At 37.0% G+C, this 15,159-nt stretch overlaps 1 long non-coding RNA gene across 1 annotated transcript in view; it reads left to right on the plus strand.

The window, feature by feature from the left end:
- Positions 1–13,019, plus strand: part of LOC106850012 (uncharacterized) — a 63,327-nt gene extending 50,308 nt beyond the window's left edge. Inside the window, exons 6-7 of the long non-coding RNA XR_015803049.1 lie at positions 11,854–12,033; positions 12,475–13,019. This is a non-coding gene — a long non-coding RNA (uncharacterized LOC106850012). The remainder of the gene's footprint in view (positions 1–11,853; positions 12,034–12,474) is intronic.
- The last annotated feature ends 2,140 nt before the right edge of the window (positions 13,020–15,159 follow it).

Genomic DNA, 15,159 nt, shown 5'->3' on the forward strand with positions numbered 1-15,159 from the left:
GCCCCAATAATGTTTTCTGAAAGCTCACAGGGATTTCATCTGTTGTTGCATATTAAACATATGCATATTGTTTCCTGTCACCTTACAGATCATACTGAGTCTACAAAAATAACACCCGAGTTTTATTCATCTGGAGGCTTAGATGGAACAGCTGCACACAACAAGCAGATAATTTCTGTCAAAATGTTCTTGATTTATCCATTAGAAATATTCTCCTTTCCAATAGGCAACAACCATTCATTCACTCTGAAACTAGAGAATCTAACTGTCTTCTGATCTAGCTGTAGGGTGTTTCCATAAAGAGGTTTATTTGTATGGATAGGTATCCATGAAGAATGTTAGGTTATCATATTGTGGTTATTCCAAAGAAATATCAGGATTGACTGAGTGCTTTAAAAAGATATGCTACTCTAACCATTAGATCAAAAAACAGCTTTATTTCTGTGACTTAAATGGTATTGCCAATGAGTTAGCTTGCTGGCACAGTTTGGGCATGGTAGTATGATAAGTCCTGTAAAGGTACTACAGGTTCTTAATGAAGAGTTCAAATATTTTTCTGCTATTTGGGTTCTGCAGTGCTAAAACGCTCTAGGTATAATGGCTCGAAATCCCTAAAAATGGGTTGTTAAAGTGAAGGGAAAAGTATGGGAAGTAGTTAAAGAATGGAATTTATATAAAAACTATTGTGGAAAAGAGAGAAAAATTCAGCACTGGGCAAAGATTAAAAAGGGACAGAGAGTGACTGTTCCTGCTATAGTATATTCTTTCTAGGGGCTGGGCCCTAAATATTTTCCTATATCTCAGTTAGTTGTCAAGTTATGTTTATCAACTGCTAGGTAATATAGAGGTATACAAGGTTTCACATGCCTTGTCTTTCTGACAGACAGCAGGATACATTCTCTGTTTTGGCTGTTCATTCCTCCTCAAATCTCTCTCCCTTCCCATCCTGTTTTTTCTTAAACCGAGATCATGACTTTTACTTGTTATACAATGTTTTTTTAACATATACACACAAACATACACACGTTCTTACACAAAAATTATGTAAATAACATGTAGAAATATAGTTATAATATATAAATACTGTATATATTAATATGTATTCACTGTGGTAATAAGTAGCAATACTTGGACAATTGAACTGGTGGCAGACTGTAACTGATGAGTGGGATGATGGCATTGTATCACAGGCTTCTCAAATCAGCTTCACCACCAAGAAAATGTGAGCGGAACTGCAGTCTGATTCTGAGTACCTAGTCATGAACTGGTCCACAGATCTAGCTCAGTACCACAGATCCAGCAAATGAGGTCAGATGGAAAAAGATAAGATGGAAAGAAGTTATTCTTTATAAATGATAAAATTCTTGAACATCTGTCATTTTAACACACAATGAAACATAATTCACTCAAGTCATTTATTTAAAGTGCAATTTTTGTTTGAATGCCACTAAATCTATCATTTTCTTTAGTACCTTTAGTTTCTTTCATAGGGACTTAAACTGGCCCGTATGGTCATAAGGTATGAACTAGAGAGTGTTATGTGTGGTACAAATTCTTCTGGTTAATGAAGCATTTCAGATTGTTTCCATGAAATTGTCTTTTCATGGGTTATTTACCCAAAACTAAGACTTGATATCTGGTACCTTTTGTGATAGCTGGTGTCCCCTTTGAAAAGTATTTTAAAAAATCCTTTAGTGTAAGTTGAAGGTTACTATGCTGAAGAAATTGAAGCTAATTGGATTTAAATAATATAATGAAACACTTTCATTTTAAGTTGAATGTGCAATTTAATTGTATTTTTCTTTCAATTTAGAATTAACTAGACAAGCTGAAATTAGTATATATGCACTAGTATCAGTGACACCTAAAAACCTACATAAATGGGTGTTGACTGTGAAGATCAAAATACTTATCAGTCAGGACAGCACTTTCCAGTGATTCATTGCATTTCTGAAATCTGTGGACAGCTTTCCATTAATTTTAATGGAGCCTGAACCAGGCCCTTGTAGCATTATATAAGCAGCCTAGTATTCATAATTTCCTGAGAAACCTGTGTTCACCAGCTATTTCACTGGTAACTTGGAAGCCTAGAAATGCTTTCCCACTGCTTGTAAATGAAGAATGACACAATCTTGGAGATGGTTGTGACAATAAATTGAGGAATAATAGCGTAATAATATTTAAAAGAAATATAAATAGAAATGTCTGTACAAAACTACCTGTATTTTGCATAATATCTTTTTAATTAGGTTTCTAACCTAGGAAGTAGAATCTGGCTACTTAATCACTGCTTCAGCCTGAGAGGCTTTCATTCACCATTCAATAAGACTGAGAGCCACAGTGTTTACCTGAATATATGACAGGGAGAGTCTCATTCCTGATGCCTAAATCACTGATCACTAACCTTCTACTACCTTCACATGGTTTTATGTCCTTTTAGCTTATGTTGTTTTATCTGTTACGTAGTCTGGGGAAAAGGAGGCTGAGGGAAGACCTCATTGCTCTTTATAACCACCTGAAAGGAGGTTGTAGTGAGGTGGGTCTCAGTCTCTCCTCCCAAGTAACAAGAAACAGGACAAGAGGAAATGGCCTCAAGTTGTGCCAGAGATGGTTTAGAATAGATGCTAAGAAAAATTTCTTTATGAAAGGAGTTGTCAAGCAGTGGACCAGGCTGCCCAGGGAAGTGATGGAATCACCATGCCTGGTGGTATCTAAAAGATGTATAAGTGTGGAACTTATGGACATGATTCAGTGCCAGACTTGTCAGTGCTGGGACAATGATTGGACTCAATGATCTAAAAGGTCTTTTCCAGCATAAACAGTTCTATGATTCCATGATTGCTCTACCTGAACTAGAGGCCTACCTCCTGTCAATGGACATGGAGGGACTTCTATTTGCTGCAATACAAAATGAGCACCATCCTCAGGAATTTGTTTCCCTGAACAAGTGTAGGGCGCATTTGCCAAGGTAAGTGCTTATTAATTTGCACAATTTCGTGCATCTTGCTTGGTGTTCTTTCTTACTGATTTGAATATCATGGCTTTTCATATGATACATGTTGTCTCTGGATAGTGGTTACTTTTCTCCTTCTCACATCTCACGCCTACTCTAGGAAGCCTAGCCTGACATTTTGGTGCTATATATCTGACCACTAGTTGCTGTCATGACTAAAGTAAAACTTTGTAGTCTTGCTTTAGCTGGTTTTAAAGCACTTCTCCTTTTAGTGACTATCAGTTTTACTGTTTTACTGCTCCTGGAGGTTGATATAAATATTGAATTAACCTCTTTTTAACGTCTGTTTCTTATGCCAATACATCTGAATAAAAATACACTGTCTGCCACAGGGTTTATTTTTGCCCTTTCATCTTCATTTTCACTATCAAATACTGCCTGTCACCATCTTAGGTTAGGCATGCTTGCAGCTATTTTGCATTTATGTAATGAAAAATAAATATGTAGGCCATTGTAAACTCTTCTGTATTTCTTGCTTAAATCTAGATCTCATGAACTAAACTTTATGCTTATATCAGTTGCATTAGTTTTACCCATTTTTTTCAAGCCTAGCTACAATTTCAAAGATCGTAGTGTAAGAAGGAAATGACCCTGGGGAAAGTTTCTTCCAGTTTGTGAGATAATAGTTGTTCAGTAATAATTATAACTCGTTAACCTGTTTTGAAATCATTTGGTCTCCTAGTGCTCACTTGGTGAAAGTAGCTATAAAGTCGTTTTCCAGTAACAATATTTTGAGCTAATAATTTTTATGGGTTCAAGAGAGGATTGTGTTAAAGCTTTCATAACAATTAGTGTCACATCCCAAGCTTGCCCATATACATATATTGGGATTTTGGCATTGTTAATGGCTGTATTTATTCCATGATAGCCATAATTAATGGGTACTAACTAAATTTGTTAGAGAATGAAAGCTGAAACTGCAGCTAAATGAGTTTTATTAAGCCTAAGCAGAACAACATGAAAAAATTCTACAATGCAATTAAGAATTAAAGTTGCTTGACTGGTTCTAGGTGTTCGTTTCTTTCCCAGGCAGAAGAATGCAGAACTTTTGTATTTCCAAAGAAAATGTCACTTGCAACTTTACTTTTAATATCAGGATTTTTTCCCAAATATCCAGAATAAATTGAACTTTTCCATAAGCCTCACACTTTGTAAGGCTCTCTATTTTTCTTCGAAAATATTCCTAAATCATTGTGGCACAGAAATACTTTTTAAAAGATGAGAGGGAATAAAGTTCTCCTTCTTGAAACATAGTAAGATTCATCAAATGTTGTCTTGTAGTTCCTTAGGAAAAAAAATAAATTCTTTCATGGTGAAAGAGTATCTGATATAGACTTTATAATGTTTGTTTTATTTTTTAAATAGCTTTCTCTTTTATGATGCCAGAAATGTTCTCCATCATTGCTTGAGTAGAATGATGGTAGAATACAATGTAAAATGCAAAAAGATGATATGTAATATGTGATATTATATTAGATGTGCTCCAATGTGCTCATCATAGTGTTTTAGTCTTTCAACTGTTAAAACTTGATGTACACAGGTACATTACTCACTGCAGCTCTTTATTTCATTTTCTAAAAGACAGAGGAGTAAATTCTTAGAGCCCATAGAATAAAAGCAAACCAAACAATTTGCTCAGGTGGTTATTAAAGTCACTTTTTGTAGTTACTGACTGGCCATGAACCCAATAGAATTGCCACTGCCTGTAACTTCTGAAGGTATTTGCTACTATATTTAACTGCAAGTAGTTATAAATTGCAAATGTGTAAATAATAATTTTGTAGAAATACAACTAAGTCAGCTTCCACTGCCATTTTGGCATGCCCACAAGACCTCATGTTTCTTCTGGTTGCACAATACTTGCAATGATCCACTTAATTACAGCTTTTAAAACCTTGACATTTTGTGGTGAAATGGAATAGTATAGACCAGCTGAGTGTCAGTAGATCAGGCTTACAGGGGGCATATATGCTTTGATTACTTTCCTGCTGTGAAGGTTGTTAGGTTTGAAAGTTTCTGGAATTACTTTGTAATTTTATCAGGTATTCTTTGAAGCTCTTCACTAATCCCTCACTGCCTATTGCTTGCAAAAATCTGCAGTCTAATGTGCAATGAGCTTGTCAGATAAAGACTGACAGATCATATGCCTTCCTACTCTATAATTTAGTGATATATGTGCTTTACATTGTACAAACAGCTATAACTTTGTTATAGTACAGACCATTTCACAGAATCACACAATCACAGAATGGTTTGGAAGGGACCTTAAATATCTAGTTCCAACTCTATTCAGGGGATATTACTGACGACTAGAAGAAGGCAAAAGTCATACCCACTTACAAGAGTCCTGAGGAATATACAGGCCCATTAGTCTTATCTAAATCCCTGGAAAAGTAATAGTGGGTCCTCCTGAAAACTGTTAAAAAAAAAAAAAAATGAAGCAGATGTTTGGAAAAACCAGGATGGATTTACCAAGAACAAACGAAAAAAAAAATTCTGTTAGCATGAGGAGAACTGTGGATGTTATTTACCTGGAGTTCAGCAAAGCATCTGTCATTGTTTCCTGCAACCATCTCCTGGTAAAACTGAGATGATACTGGACAGGTAATCTGCAAGGTGGGTAGGAAATTGACTGCCAGGCTGCACTCAGAGTGGGTTTTACTTAGGCTGGGAGCCTGGCACAAGTGGGTCCCCCAGGGCTTCATGCTGTTCAGCATCTTCATAAATGATTTGGATGATGGAATTGGAAGCACCCTCAATGAGTTTGCTGATAACAGCACACTGGGTGGTAAGGTGGATGTGAGTATTGGTTTTGCATGGCCTGGTTTTGGTAGCAGGGAGCTACAGGAGTGGCTTCTGTGAGAAGCTGCTGGACGCTTCCACCATGTCTGGCAGAGTCAATCCCTCGCGGCTCCAGAAGACGGATTTGTTGCTGGCCAAGGCTGGGCCAATTAGAAACGGTGGTAATGGCTGTGTGATCACATATTTCGGAAGAAATCAAACAAAAGTTGTTACACAGTTTTAATTTCAGCCAGAGAAGACTGGAGTGAGAACATGGGAGAGAAACAGCTCTGTAGACACCAAGGTTAATGGAGAAGGAGGGGAAGGAGGTGCTCCAGGCACCAGAGCCAAAATTCCTCTGCAGCTCGTGGTAAAACAGCTGTGCCCCTGCAGCCCGTGGGGATCCACAGGGGATGCAGGGATGCACTCACAGCCCGTGGGGGATGGAGCAGGTGGATGCCTGGAGGAGGCTGTATCCTGTGGGACACCCGTGGAGAGAGGAGCACTGCTGCCAAACTGAACAGCCTGTCCTTGAAGGACTGCACCCTGTGGAAGAGTGACCCATGCTGCAGCAGTTTGAGGGGGACTGTTGCCTGTGGGATGGACTCACATTGCAGCAGCTCAGAGGCTGCTCGTGAGAGTGGACCCACATTGGAGAAGTTATGGAGAGCTGTCTCCCACAGGAGAGACTCCAGTGCAGCAGGGGAGTGACTTCTCTCCTTGAGCAGAGGGAGAAACCACACGTGATGAACTGACCATAACCCCCATCCCCTGCCTCCTTGTACAAATGGGGCAGGAGGTAGACCTGGAAAGGGTGGGGTGTGGATAAAAATGTGTTTCTGCCCTTATCTCTACCCCTGAACCCTTCATTTAATTTTCTCTCCTCTGTCTGGCTGCAGTGGGGAGTGAATGAGCAACTTTCATGGGTGCTGGCATCTGGCCAGTGTCAATCCATAACGATGTGTCTGAACAGGCAGTGGTCTTAGAGACCTGAACAGGGTGGTAGAGGGGGCTAGAAATAGCAGCATGAAGATTAACAAAGACAAGAACATTCTCCTGCACCTGGGAAAAAGGGCCCAGTACTGGCTCAGCTCTGTGTGACTGGGGAGCAGTCTTGCTGAAAGGAACCTGGAGGTCCTGGTGGGCAATGAGCTGAGTAGAAGTCAGCAGGGCGCTGCTGCAGTGACAAAGGCAAATCAGACCCTGGAGCATTGCTAGCAGAGGTACAGACATGGTCATTCCACTCAGTGCTTGTTGAGCTACATCTGGAGTAATGTGTACAATGCTGGTCTCCACAATCCAAGAAAGACCAGGAGAAAACAAGATGATCCAAAGAAGGGCCATGAAGATGATCAAAGATCTGGAAATCTGCCCTGTGAAGAAAGGCTGAAAGAGTTTGATCTTTTCTGTCTGGAGAACAGAAGGCTCAAGGGGGATTATTTTCACAGTATTCCAGTTCTTAAATGGTGGCTACAAAGAGGATGGAGGCTATCTCTTTGGAAGAGCCCCATGGAGATGACAAGAGGCAACAGATATAATTTGCACTGGAGAGGTTTCATCTTGACATAAGAAAGAATATTTTTTTGTAGTGAGAGCAGCCATTCACTGGAACAACCTTTCCAGGGACATGGCAGAAAAATTGTTAGGCTTTTTATTCGTTTTGCTTTCTGGAGCAAGTGCCCCGTAATACAAGTAGAAAGATCTTGGGATATGCCTTTAGTTTCACTTATGGAAATCTCTGCAAATTCGTAGTCACAAGCCCAGCATAGTGAATCTGGGAAAAGCAAGGCATATTTCAATATAATTTCTTTTAAATAGCTGCAGGAACATTAAAACAGGGTTATATGTATATATAAAGTTTTATCCTACAAGAAGACATTCTCTTTCACTAGATTAAAAAAAACAAACAAAACAACCAACCAACCAAAAAAAAACCCAAAAAACAAACAAACCCCAAAAAACCCCAAGAAAGACACCTGAAATCTTTGCTAATCTGAGATTAGTTGCATTTAATTGTAAGTGGCCCCCTTTCCAAGCACGAGTTTCAGCAATACTGACTTATGAAAACCAGTAATAAGGTATTAAGTGGCCCAAAGTTGTATGTCCATGATCAATTACTAAAAAGTTGTCACTTTTAATGAATACTAAATCACTTTAATACTTTAAACTAAAGCATGTATTACAAGATAAGTAATCATTCATGCAGAATCTGGTTGGGGCATAAGGGTATGTATTTAGCTTTGAGTAATTCATGGGGATCAATTCTACCTGCAGTGAAAGCTTAAATGAACTTAGCTGCACCTAAAGGATCTCTTGACAGCAGATAAAAGCTGGTGGTAAAAGAGAAAAAATGACCCATGAAACATCAGGGAGAAATAAAGGACTCAGACTTTGAACATGAGAACACCAGGAATGCATCACACCCAAGATTAATGCAAGACCTCTCATTATTATATTGAGTTTTGTGGACATTCAAATTTTCAGCACAATTTCAAGTCTCTCATTTCTCACAGTTATCTTTAATCCTTACCCTTTCCAAGAATGTCTGTAAGAGGATTCCTGGAAAAGAGTATCTTCCTTCTATTTTTCAGTTTCCACTTTGCAGCACAGGAGACATTGAAATATTTATTATTTCTCAGTGGATTTTTTTCTTTGATTTTTTTTCCCCCTGGATCTCATATAGACTGCCAGCACGAATAAGAACCTTTGACAACAGCTCTCCCAGGCTGTGTGAATTATTAGTTTTAGTTTTAATTGTTATTTTTGTTATTATTGTGGAATCTGCTACCTTCCTTTGATTATTCATAGTTCTTTTACTGTAAAAGCTGGGGAAAGACTTATCCAGTCAGCTCATGAAAGTCAGATCCCATATACCATACTCTATATTCTCTTCAATCTGAACCATAATTAACCTCTTTTTTTTTTCAGATTGAAGAGTCCTTAGTCTGCTTAGTAATTTCTTGCACAGAAGCTGAATATCTTTGAGCATTCTTGTCTGAAGCTTTTACATATCAGCTGTCACCTCAAATGACTTTGTCAATTATATCTGAGGTATTTTAATCCATGAACTAATGCTGACAAATCTTTTTTTTTTACTTTATTGCTCAGCCAGTGCTGACTGAGTGATTCTTTCACATATTGAAGGATTCTTCCTTCATGAGATCACATGATAACATTTTAGGAATTTATTCTTTAAACTCCTAAGAGGCTACCTGAATGAAAATCCAACCCTCTGTCAGTTCTTAAAAGGCTAACGCTTTTAAAAACATTACCTGCTCCAGATCCTGCCCACCTCACCAAATGTAGTCTTGCTTAAAACATTATCCTACAGTGATTTAAATTAGACATAATCCATTGAATTAAATGTATTATAGTAAGTCTACTGATTTCAAAATGGACAATGATCTGAGCTTTTGTTTATATTATATACCACAAATTCAGTGTTTTAAAAGATACAGTATAAATGTAATATTAATATGTTTATGTTTGCCATTTTTAGCCGTGTAAAACAGTCAGTACTTGAGTAAGTGTTGTACTATTGTGTTCTGAGTTTTTATTGTGTGAATGTCCTTAATCTCAAGATTATGACTAGCTCATTTAAACTCCTGCCTCATAATGGTAATTTAATGTCTGTGCTACACTGAAAATATCCAATAGGAATGAATTAGTGAATATTAAAAATGTAATCAATTACTGAAGTAGGAAAACTTTACCTTTAGTAGAGAATAATTTTTACAGTATGTGGAAAGGGTAACAACACTGGAGTACAGGAGAAAAGTTTTATTAAAGCCATTAAAGTTCCATCTCTTCTTACTGCAGTGAAAAGAATCAAAAACACAAACTCCTTTTGTCTAGTGAAAAAAAGAAAAAAAGACTGAAAAGCATGCTTGGATCTATGGAATGGAGAGTTGATGGACAGGTAAAAGAGGAGTTGGAAGCTAAAAGAAAGGAATATATTAAGTATCAAGAGACTGCAGGGGAGAATGTGAAGGACATACTGAAAAGAAAATGTTCCTGCACCAATACTTTGTGATTGTAACAAAAGTAAATATATGGCTTTTAAGAATGAAGAGGTCATATAAAATATTAGTTTGTTTTGCTTATATATTTGAAGGATACAATTATGTGTTTCTATTTCCTGAGTTCTCCTAGATTTGCCTGCCTGCCTGAAAAATATGTAGACATTCTGTAACCCAGAATGGCACACAACAAGTCACATAATGTTAGGAATTTGCCATTTCAAATCACTAAAGTAAGTATGGAAAGAGTTTTAGAAATCACCTTATGCCTGAATGAGAGGGAAAAGGAAGGAATATGGTCAATTTATAATTGAGGGGTTTTTCATTCTCTTCTTTCTGGAAGGTTGCTGTTCTGTTATATGCAGCATGCTGAGGACCTCATTTCTTTTTATACCTCATTACTTAACATCTTTTTGTTTTTTTTAAATCTATGTCTTATATACCAGGTATGGAAAATAATTTTTAAATTATTTACTGTCTGAAAAATAAAGCATATAAAATTTATTACACCCATGAAGGCAGGCATGTACAAGCATATCGTTTGTAAATGGCAAACATAAGCTGATTGACAAGGTTGTCTGAGGCACCAATGCCACTTGTGCTAGAGCATTCATTCTGGAGAGAACTAAAGTGGGAAATTTAGGATTGGCATCAGTTTCTACGAGAAAAAGTAAGATACTTTTTTCCTCATAAATAATTTTTGCTTTGTTTCATCATAGTGTCTCTTTTTTTTATCATAAATGCTATGAACTATGTAACCAAGAATGGGACAGGCCCTATTGAAACCTGTCAGAAATCTTGTTTCTTTTCATTTGCCCAAGTATTATTCTGGAGTCAGAACAGTCACTGCAGCCATTGGTATTGTGCCAGAATGAATCTGAATCAACTGATGAGATTTAACTAAAGGTTTTTTAAGGCAGTGAGTCCATTAGTCTAACACAAATCTGCAGAGAGATTTGCAGATTAATCTGTCTTGGAATTAAAGGAAGAAAGCAGACAAAAGAGAAAGTTGCATTGCTAAAATTAGATATGATGACAGATAGCAAATCTCTAGCCTTTATCAAATAGTTTAAACCTCTTTCCTGATGGTATTTAGGCTATAAAGAGAACTCGCTCCTTTAGGAGAAAAATTATGAATTCATTGTGTGGGAGGATCATGTTGGAAATCTGGCATCTACTTGATAACCTCATGAAATTCTGCCAGATCTGTCCCATTCAATACTGACCAGGCATGAGAGGACTGTAGTTTCATTTCAGGAATGGATTCTAGGGACTTAGTTTATGCTGAATTTAAAATTTGTAAAAATTTTATTCTACCCCTTATTCCCTCCAATCTGGGAGTTAAAAGCAAGGAAAACTGAACATATGTTTTCACCTTACCCATTTTCAAAATTCTACAATTATTCAACCAGTTGAAGTCTGCAGGATAATTTCTTCTGAAGAAGAAATAGTCACATTTTCAGAAAAATTTTGAGAAATGTCAAATTTCTGAAAAACCTTTTTGCAACAGGTTGTTCTGGAGCAATAAGCAGGAAAAAAAGAATCTCAAGAAAGACAAATGTAAAGAAAAACAAAAAACAAAACTGAAACTTGTGCTTATTGTGGCAAAGACTGTTGTAATGTCAAGTCACAGTAGATGGTGCTGATGGGCTAGAAGGCATAAATTCATTCTTTTGGGTCATACTATGATGAGGCTGTTTTATAGAAACATATATAAATAAGCCCTATTTGGTGTAAGTAACAATCAACTCTATTTGCTATTCACACATTGTCGTTACTACATCTGATACTCACTGAATTTTAATTGATTCAGCTGGTATTAATGAGGATGTCCTACTACTCATCCTTCCCTAAGAGGAAGGCATCAGTGGGAAAATTATTTTTATTACCTGCAGTAAAAAATGAAAACAGGGAAACATTTTTTTTCTGTACGGAGGGAACTGTGTGCAGTTTGATGAGAAAACTGAAGAGCATATTGATAGTAGCATTAACTCTGCTGGTGCTTTGTGTGTTTTTACTGCTGTTCTTTGCATTATGCAGCTGATTTCGTCTGACAGAAAGGAATCTCTCCCATGTTTGCTGTGCCATACAAATGCTGAAAACATCCTGCTGACCTAGCCAGTTGGTAACAGCATTACTGGGTATCTGCTATGGTCCCATCGTATCAATTGCATCTTCTAACCTGAGATGATGACGAAGGAAAAACCTACTTGAAATCAAGTTAGTTTGGCTGCAGTCTTATATTTACAGCTCAGTGAAACTGAGTGAAACGTCCAATCCAGAGGCAAAACTTACCTTCTGGAACACACAACAGAAGTAAAAAAAAGTAATGTATGTGGGAGTAACTATGAATACCTACATAGAATTTATGCTGGCACATACTAGTTTACCTTATAAGTAAAATATATGAATATAAGAAGCTTCTACACAAGTATTTCAAAAAATATTAATGACTGTCATAGCTGTTATTTTTTTATCTCATGGGGTTACTCCAAATAAGAAATTTAAAAAGCAGAAGGTGATTAATTGAGTGAAATTACTCTGCTAGCCTTTATTTCTTTGTTAGTTCAAAAATTAAATATCTTTTCTGACTGAGACTCATTATAAGTAACAGATAACAACTAGATTTTATGGATAACTTTTTCCTTATCTTCTTTCTAGAGCTGACCAAAGCCAAACTCCTGACCAATTCATCAGAAGGATTTAAAGTCCCCTTCACTTGCAGAAAAGAATGCCCTAATTATGGAGATAAACTGTACTCTAGCATGGGTCTTTCACCTGTGCAACTTCTTGCACTATTCATGAACTGTGATAAGTCCACGCACATTTGCATCAGTGTTTTAACTATTAAAGACAATAAAACTGAAACCAGGTCGTAAATTATATGAAGTAATAATTCCTCGATTCTTGCTTTCTGAGAGTGATAAAAGCTATTAACTTTGTGTGTGAATGTCATTTAAATTTTGCATTCCTTTTTTTTTCTCCCCAGTGATCAACAGTAAATTAAACCATTCCTTGGTTTGTTTTTACAGATGAAGAGAGAATTAAAAGCAGTGCATGAGGGAGCTTTTTGTTCCTTAAGACCTCACAAAAGCCGATTTCAATGAATGAACCTTCTAAAAGAACAGTAACAGAACATTTAAAATGTATTTCTCTACAACTCTATCTGTATTTTCTTAATCTGATTTTTTAAAGATGTTATTATATTTGCACATATATGAGAATTAATGGGTTCAAAATTACACAGATTTTACTCTCTTCTCAGCTAGTTGTATTATTTTTAAATTAATTAAATACAGTGACAGGCCATTAAGCCTGTCTGTGATATTGTGTCTTTGTCAGCAGTTTACATCTGTCTTTCCTGTTTAATTAAATGGGAAACAGTGAGTGGCTGATGCACTGCTATGCATGGTATGTAGGACAAGCCACACCTGCCACTGTGTATAAAATCTGCTTAATGCACATGATGAAAACACACATGCACATAGCATATTGTGCATGTGTGTAGATATTGTGAAGAGTTAATTCCTTGCCAAGGTATTTGCAGCTCTTCTTTCTTTTTGAACACACTAGCCCTTATCTTGCATTTTCTTCAGTTTATTTACAGAATTTTTAGTCTGCTTGCTCTGGCTTAAGAATCTCCTGAGCAAGCAGACTGAAAATTCAGTAAACAAGCTGAAGAAAACTTGAGATAAGGTGCGAAATATCTAGAAGAAACAAGATCTGTGCAGTTCAGAAGACTGAACTAAACTTTCAACATCGTGGATTTTACACAGTGCGCAAAATATTTTTCCTTATAATGTATACGAGTTCCACCACTCAGCTATTTTTTTAGCATGTATATTAAATACTAACAACACTAAAATGTTGGTATCCGCAAAAATTTGACCTCCCCACTGAACATTGTTCACCATCTGCTTTACACCTTTACTTTATATATCCTATTGTCTACAATTAAGCCTGCCACTGTAAGATACAATGTTTTTCTATTTCAATTGCATCACAGGGTTTGTATCTCAGTTTATTTTTGGCCTGAAAACCAAATGAAGAGGTAGCATAGTGCATTGGTATTTTCTGGTTCAGTCTCCAATTTCAGTTTTTCTTTTCCCTTCTCTACATGTAGGAAAGCAAAATGTTTTTTTCTCCCTTTTGCTTTGACACTATCCCATACCCTCCCTAAAATGCCTCAGGTAAATTATAGCTCCAACATCTCCTTTTCAAGAAATGCCACTGAAATTAGCAGTGCTGAAAAACCTCCCTAACTGCCATTAATGCATTCTGCAAATGGAAGCAACTAATAATGAAATGGTTACTTTTGTGTGCAGACTTCTATGTGCATCCTCAAGTCCAGCCTTGGCCAAGACCTGAAATGGCTTCTGAATAATGCATTTGTCTCTCAGGGAACACCATTCTATTTTAGAACAGAAGATGCCACGTGAACTTATCACACTGCCCCTTCCTTCACAATTCTTTTGCTGCTTGACATGTCCCCTAGGCAGATTGTGTGAGACAGACCTTTCCTCTAAGATTCTGCCGTTTTTGGCAGCCTTCTGACATATACTCTATTCATTGCCTGCATTTACTGGATCTCAGCTGAACCATTCTTAGCTGCCCATATTTTACTGTTACATTCCTCATCCTGCTATCACCCAGCTCTGTAACTCTATCCTGTGTAACAAAATATTCTCACTTGTGAGAAGAATGATATGAAAAGGAGGATAAACAGACTTTCCCTTAAATCTTTACATAACTCACTTGTGTAAGAGCCTGGGGGGAGGGTAAGAGGTGCAAACACATGCCCTGTGGGCGATATTCCAGCCTCCAGGCTGGAATTATGACAAGGACATTTAGACAGCCTGCTTGACAGACTGGTTCAACAAGTCCGTTTAAATGCAAGTAAAGCTTTTGAATCATCCTACAAGATTTTCTCTTTTTCCAGATCACCCTCTATATTTAAATATTTATTGCTGATCTCTCTGTTCTACTTTCCTTTCCCAGGTCTTGTCTTAGCATCCTGTCTTTTATCACGGAAAGTGAACACACCAAGCCTTGTGTAGTCCTTCTGGACAGTTCTTGTACTTCCAAATTAAAAAAAAAAAGTCTCCATATTTAACAAGTTGTGCACATTTCTGTACAATTTTTATCTCTAGTGTTGAAATTGTAGAACTAATTATGCTGGGATATAGTGAATGTCAAAAGGAAATTATATTAGAAAAAAGATTAGACAGATTCAGGAAAGATAGTACACATGTAGCCAGTAAACAAGGCAGAGGCACAGTTTCTAGTTTAGAAAGTCCTCAAACTTTTGAGCCATTGCAAAAGCCAAGTTGTTCCAAGGGACAGTTA

The sequence above is a fragment of the Sturnus vulgaris genome, chromosome 4 (genome assembly GCF_052056855.1).
Source record: "Sturnus vulgaris isolate bStuVul1 chromosome 4, bStuVul1.hap1, whole genome shotgun sequence".
In the NCBI taxonomy this organism is placed as follows: Eukaryota; Metazoa; Chordata; class Aves; order Passeriformes; family Sturnidae; genus Sturnus; species Sturnus vulgaris.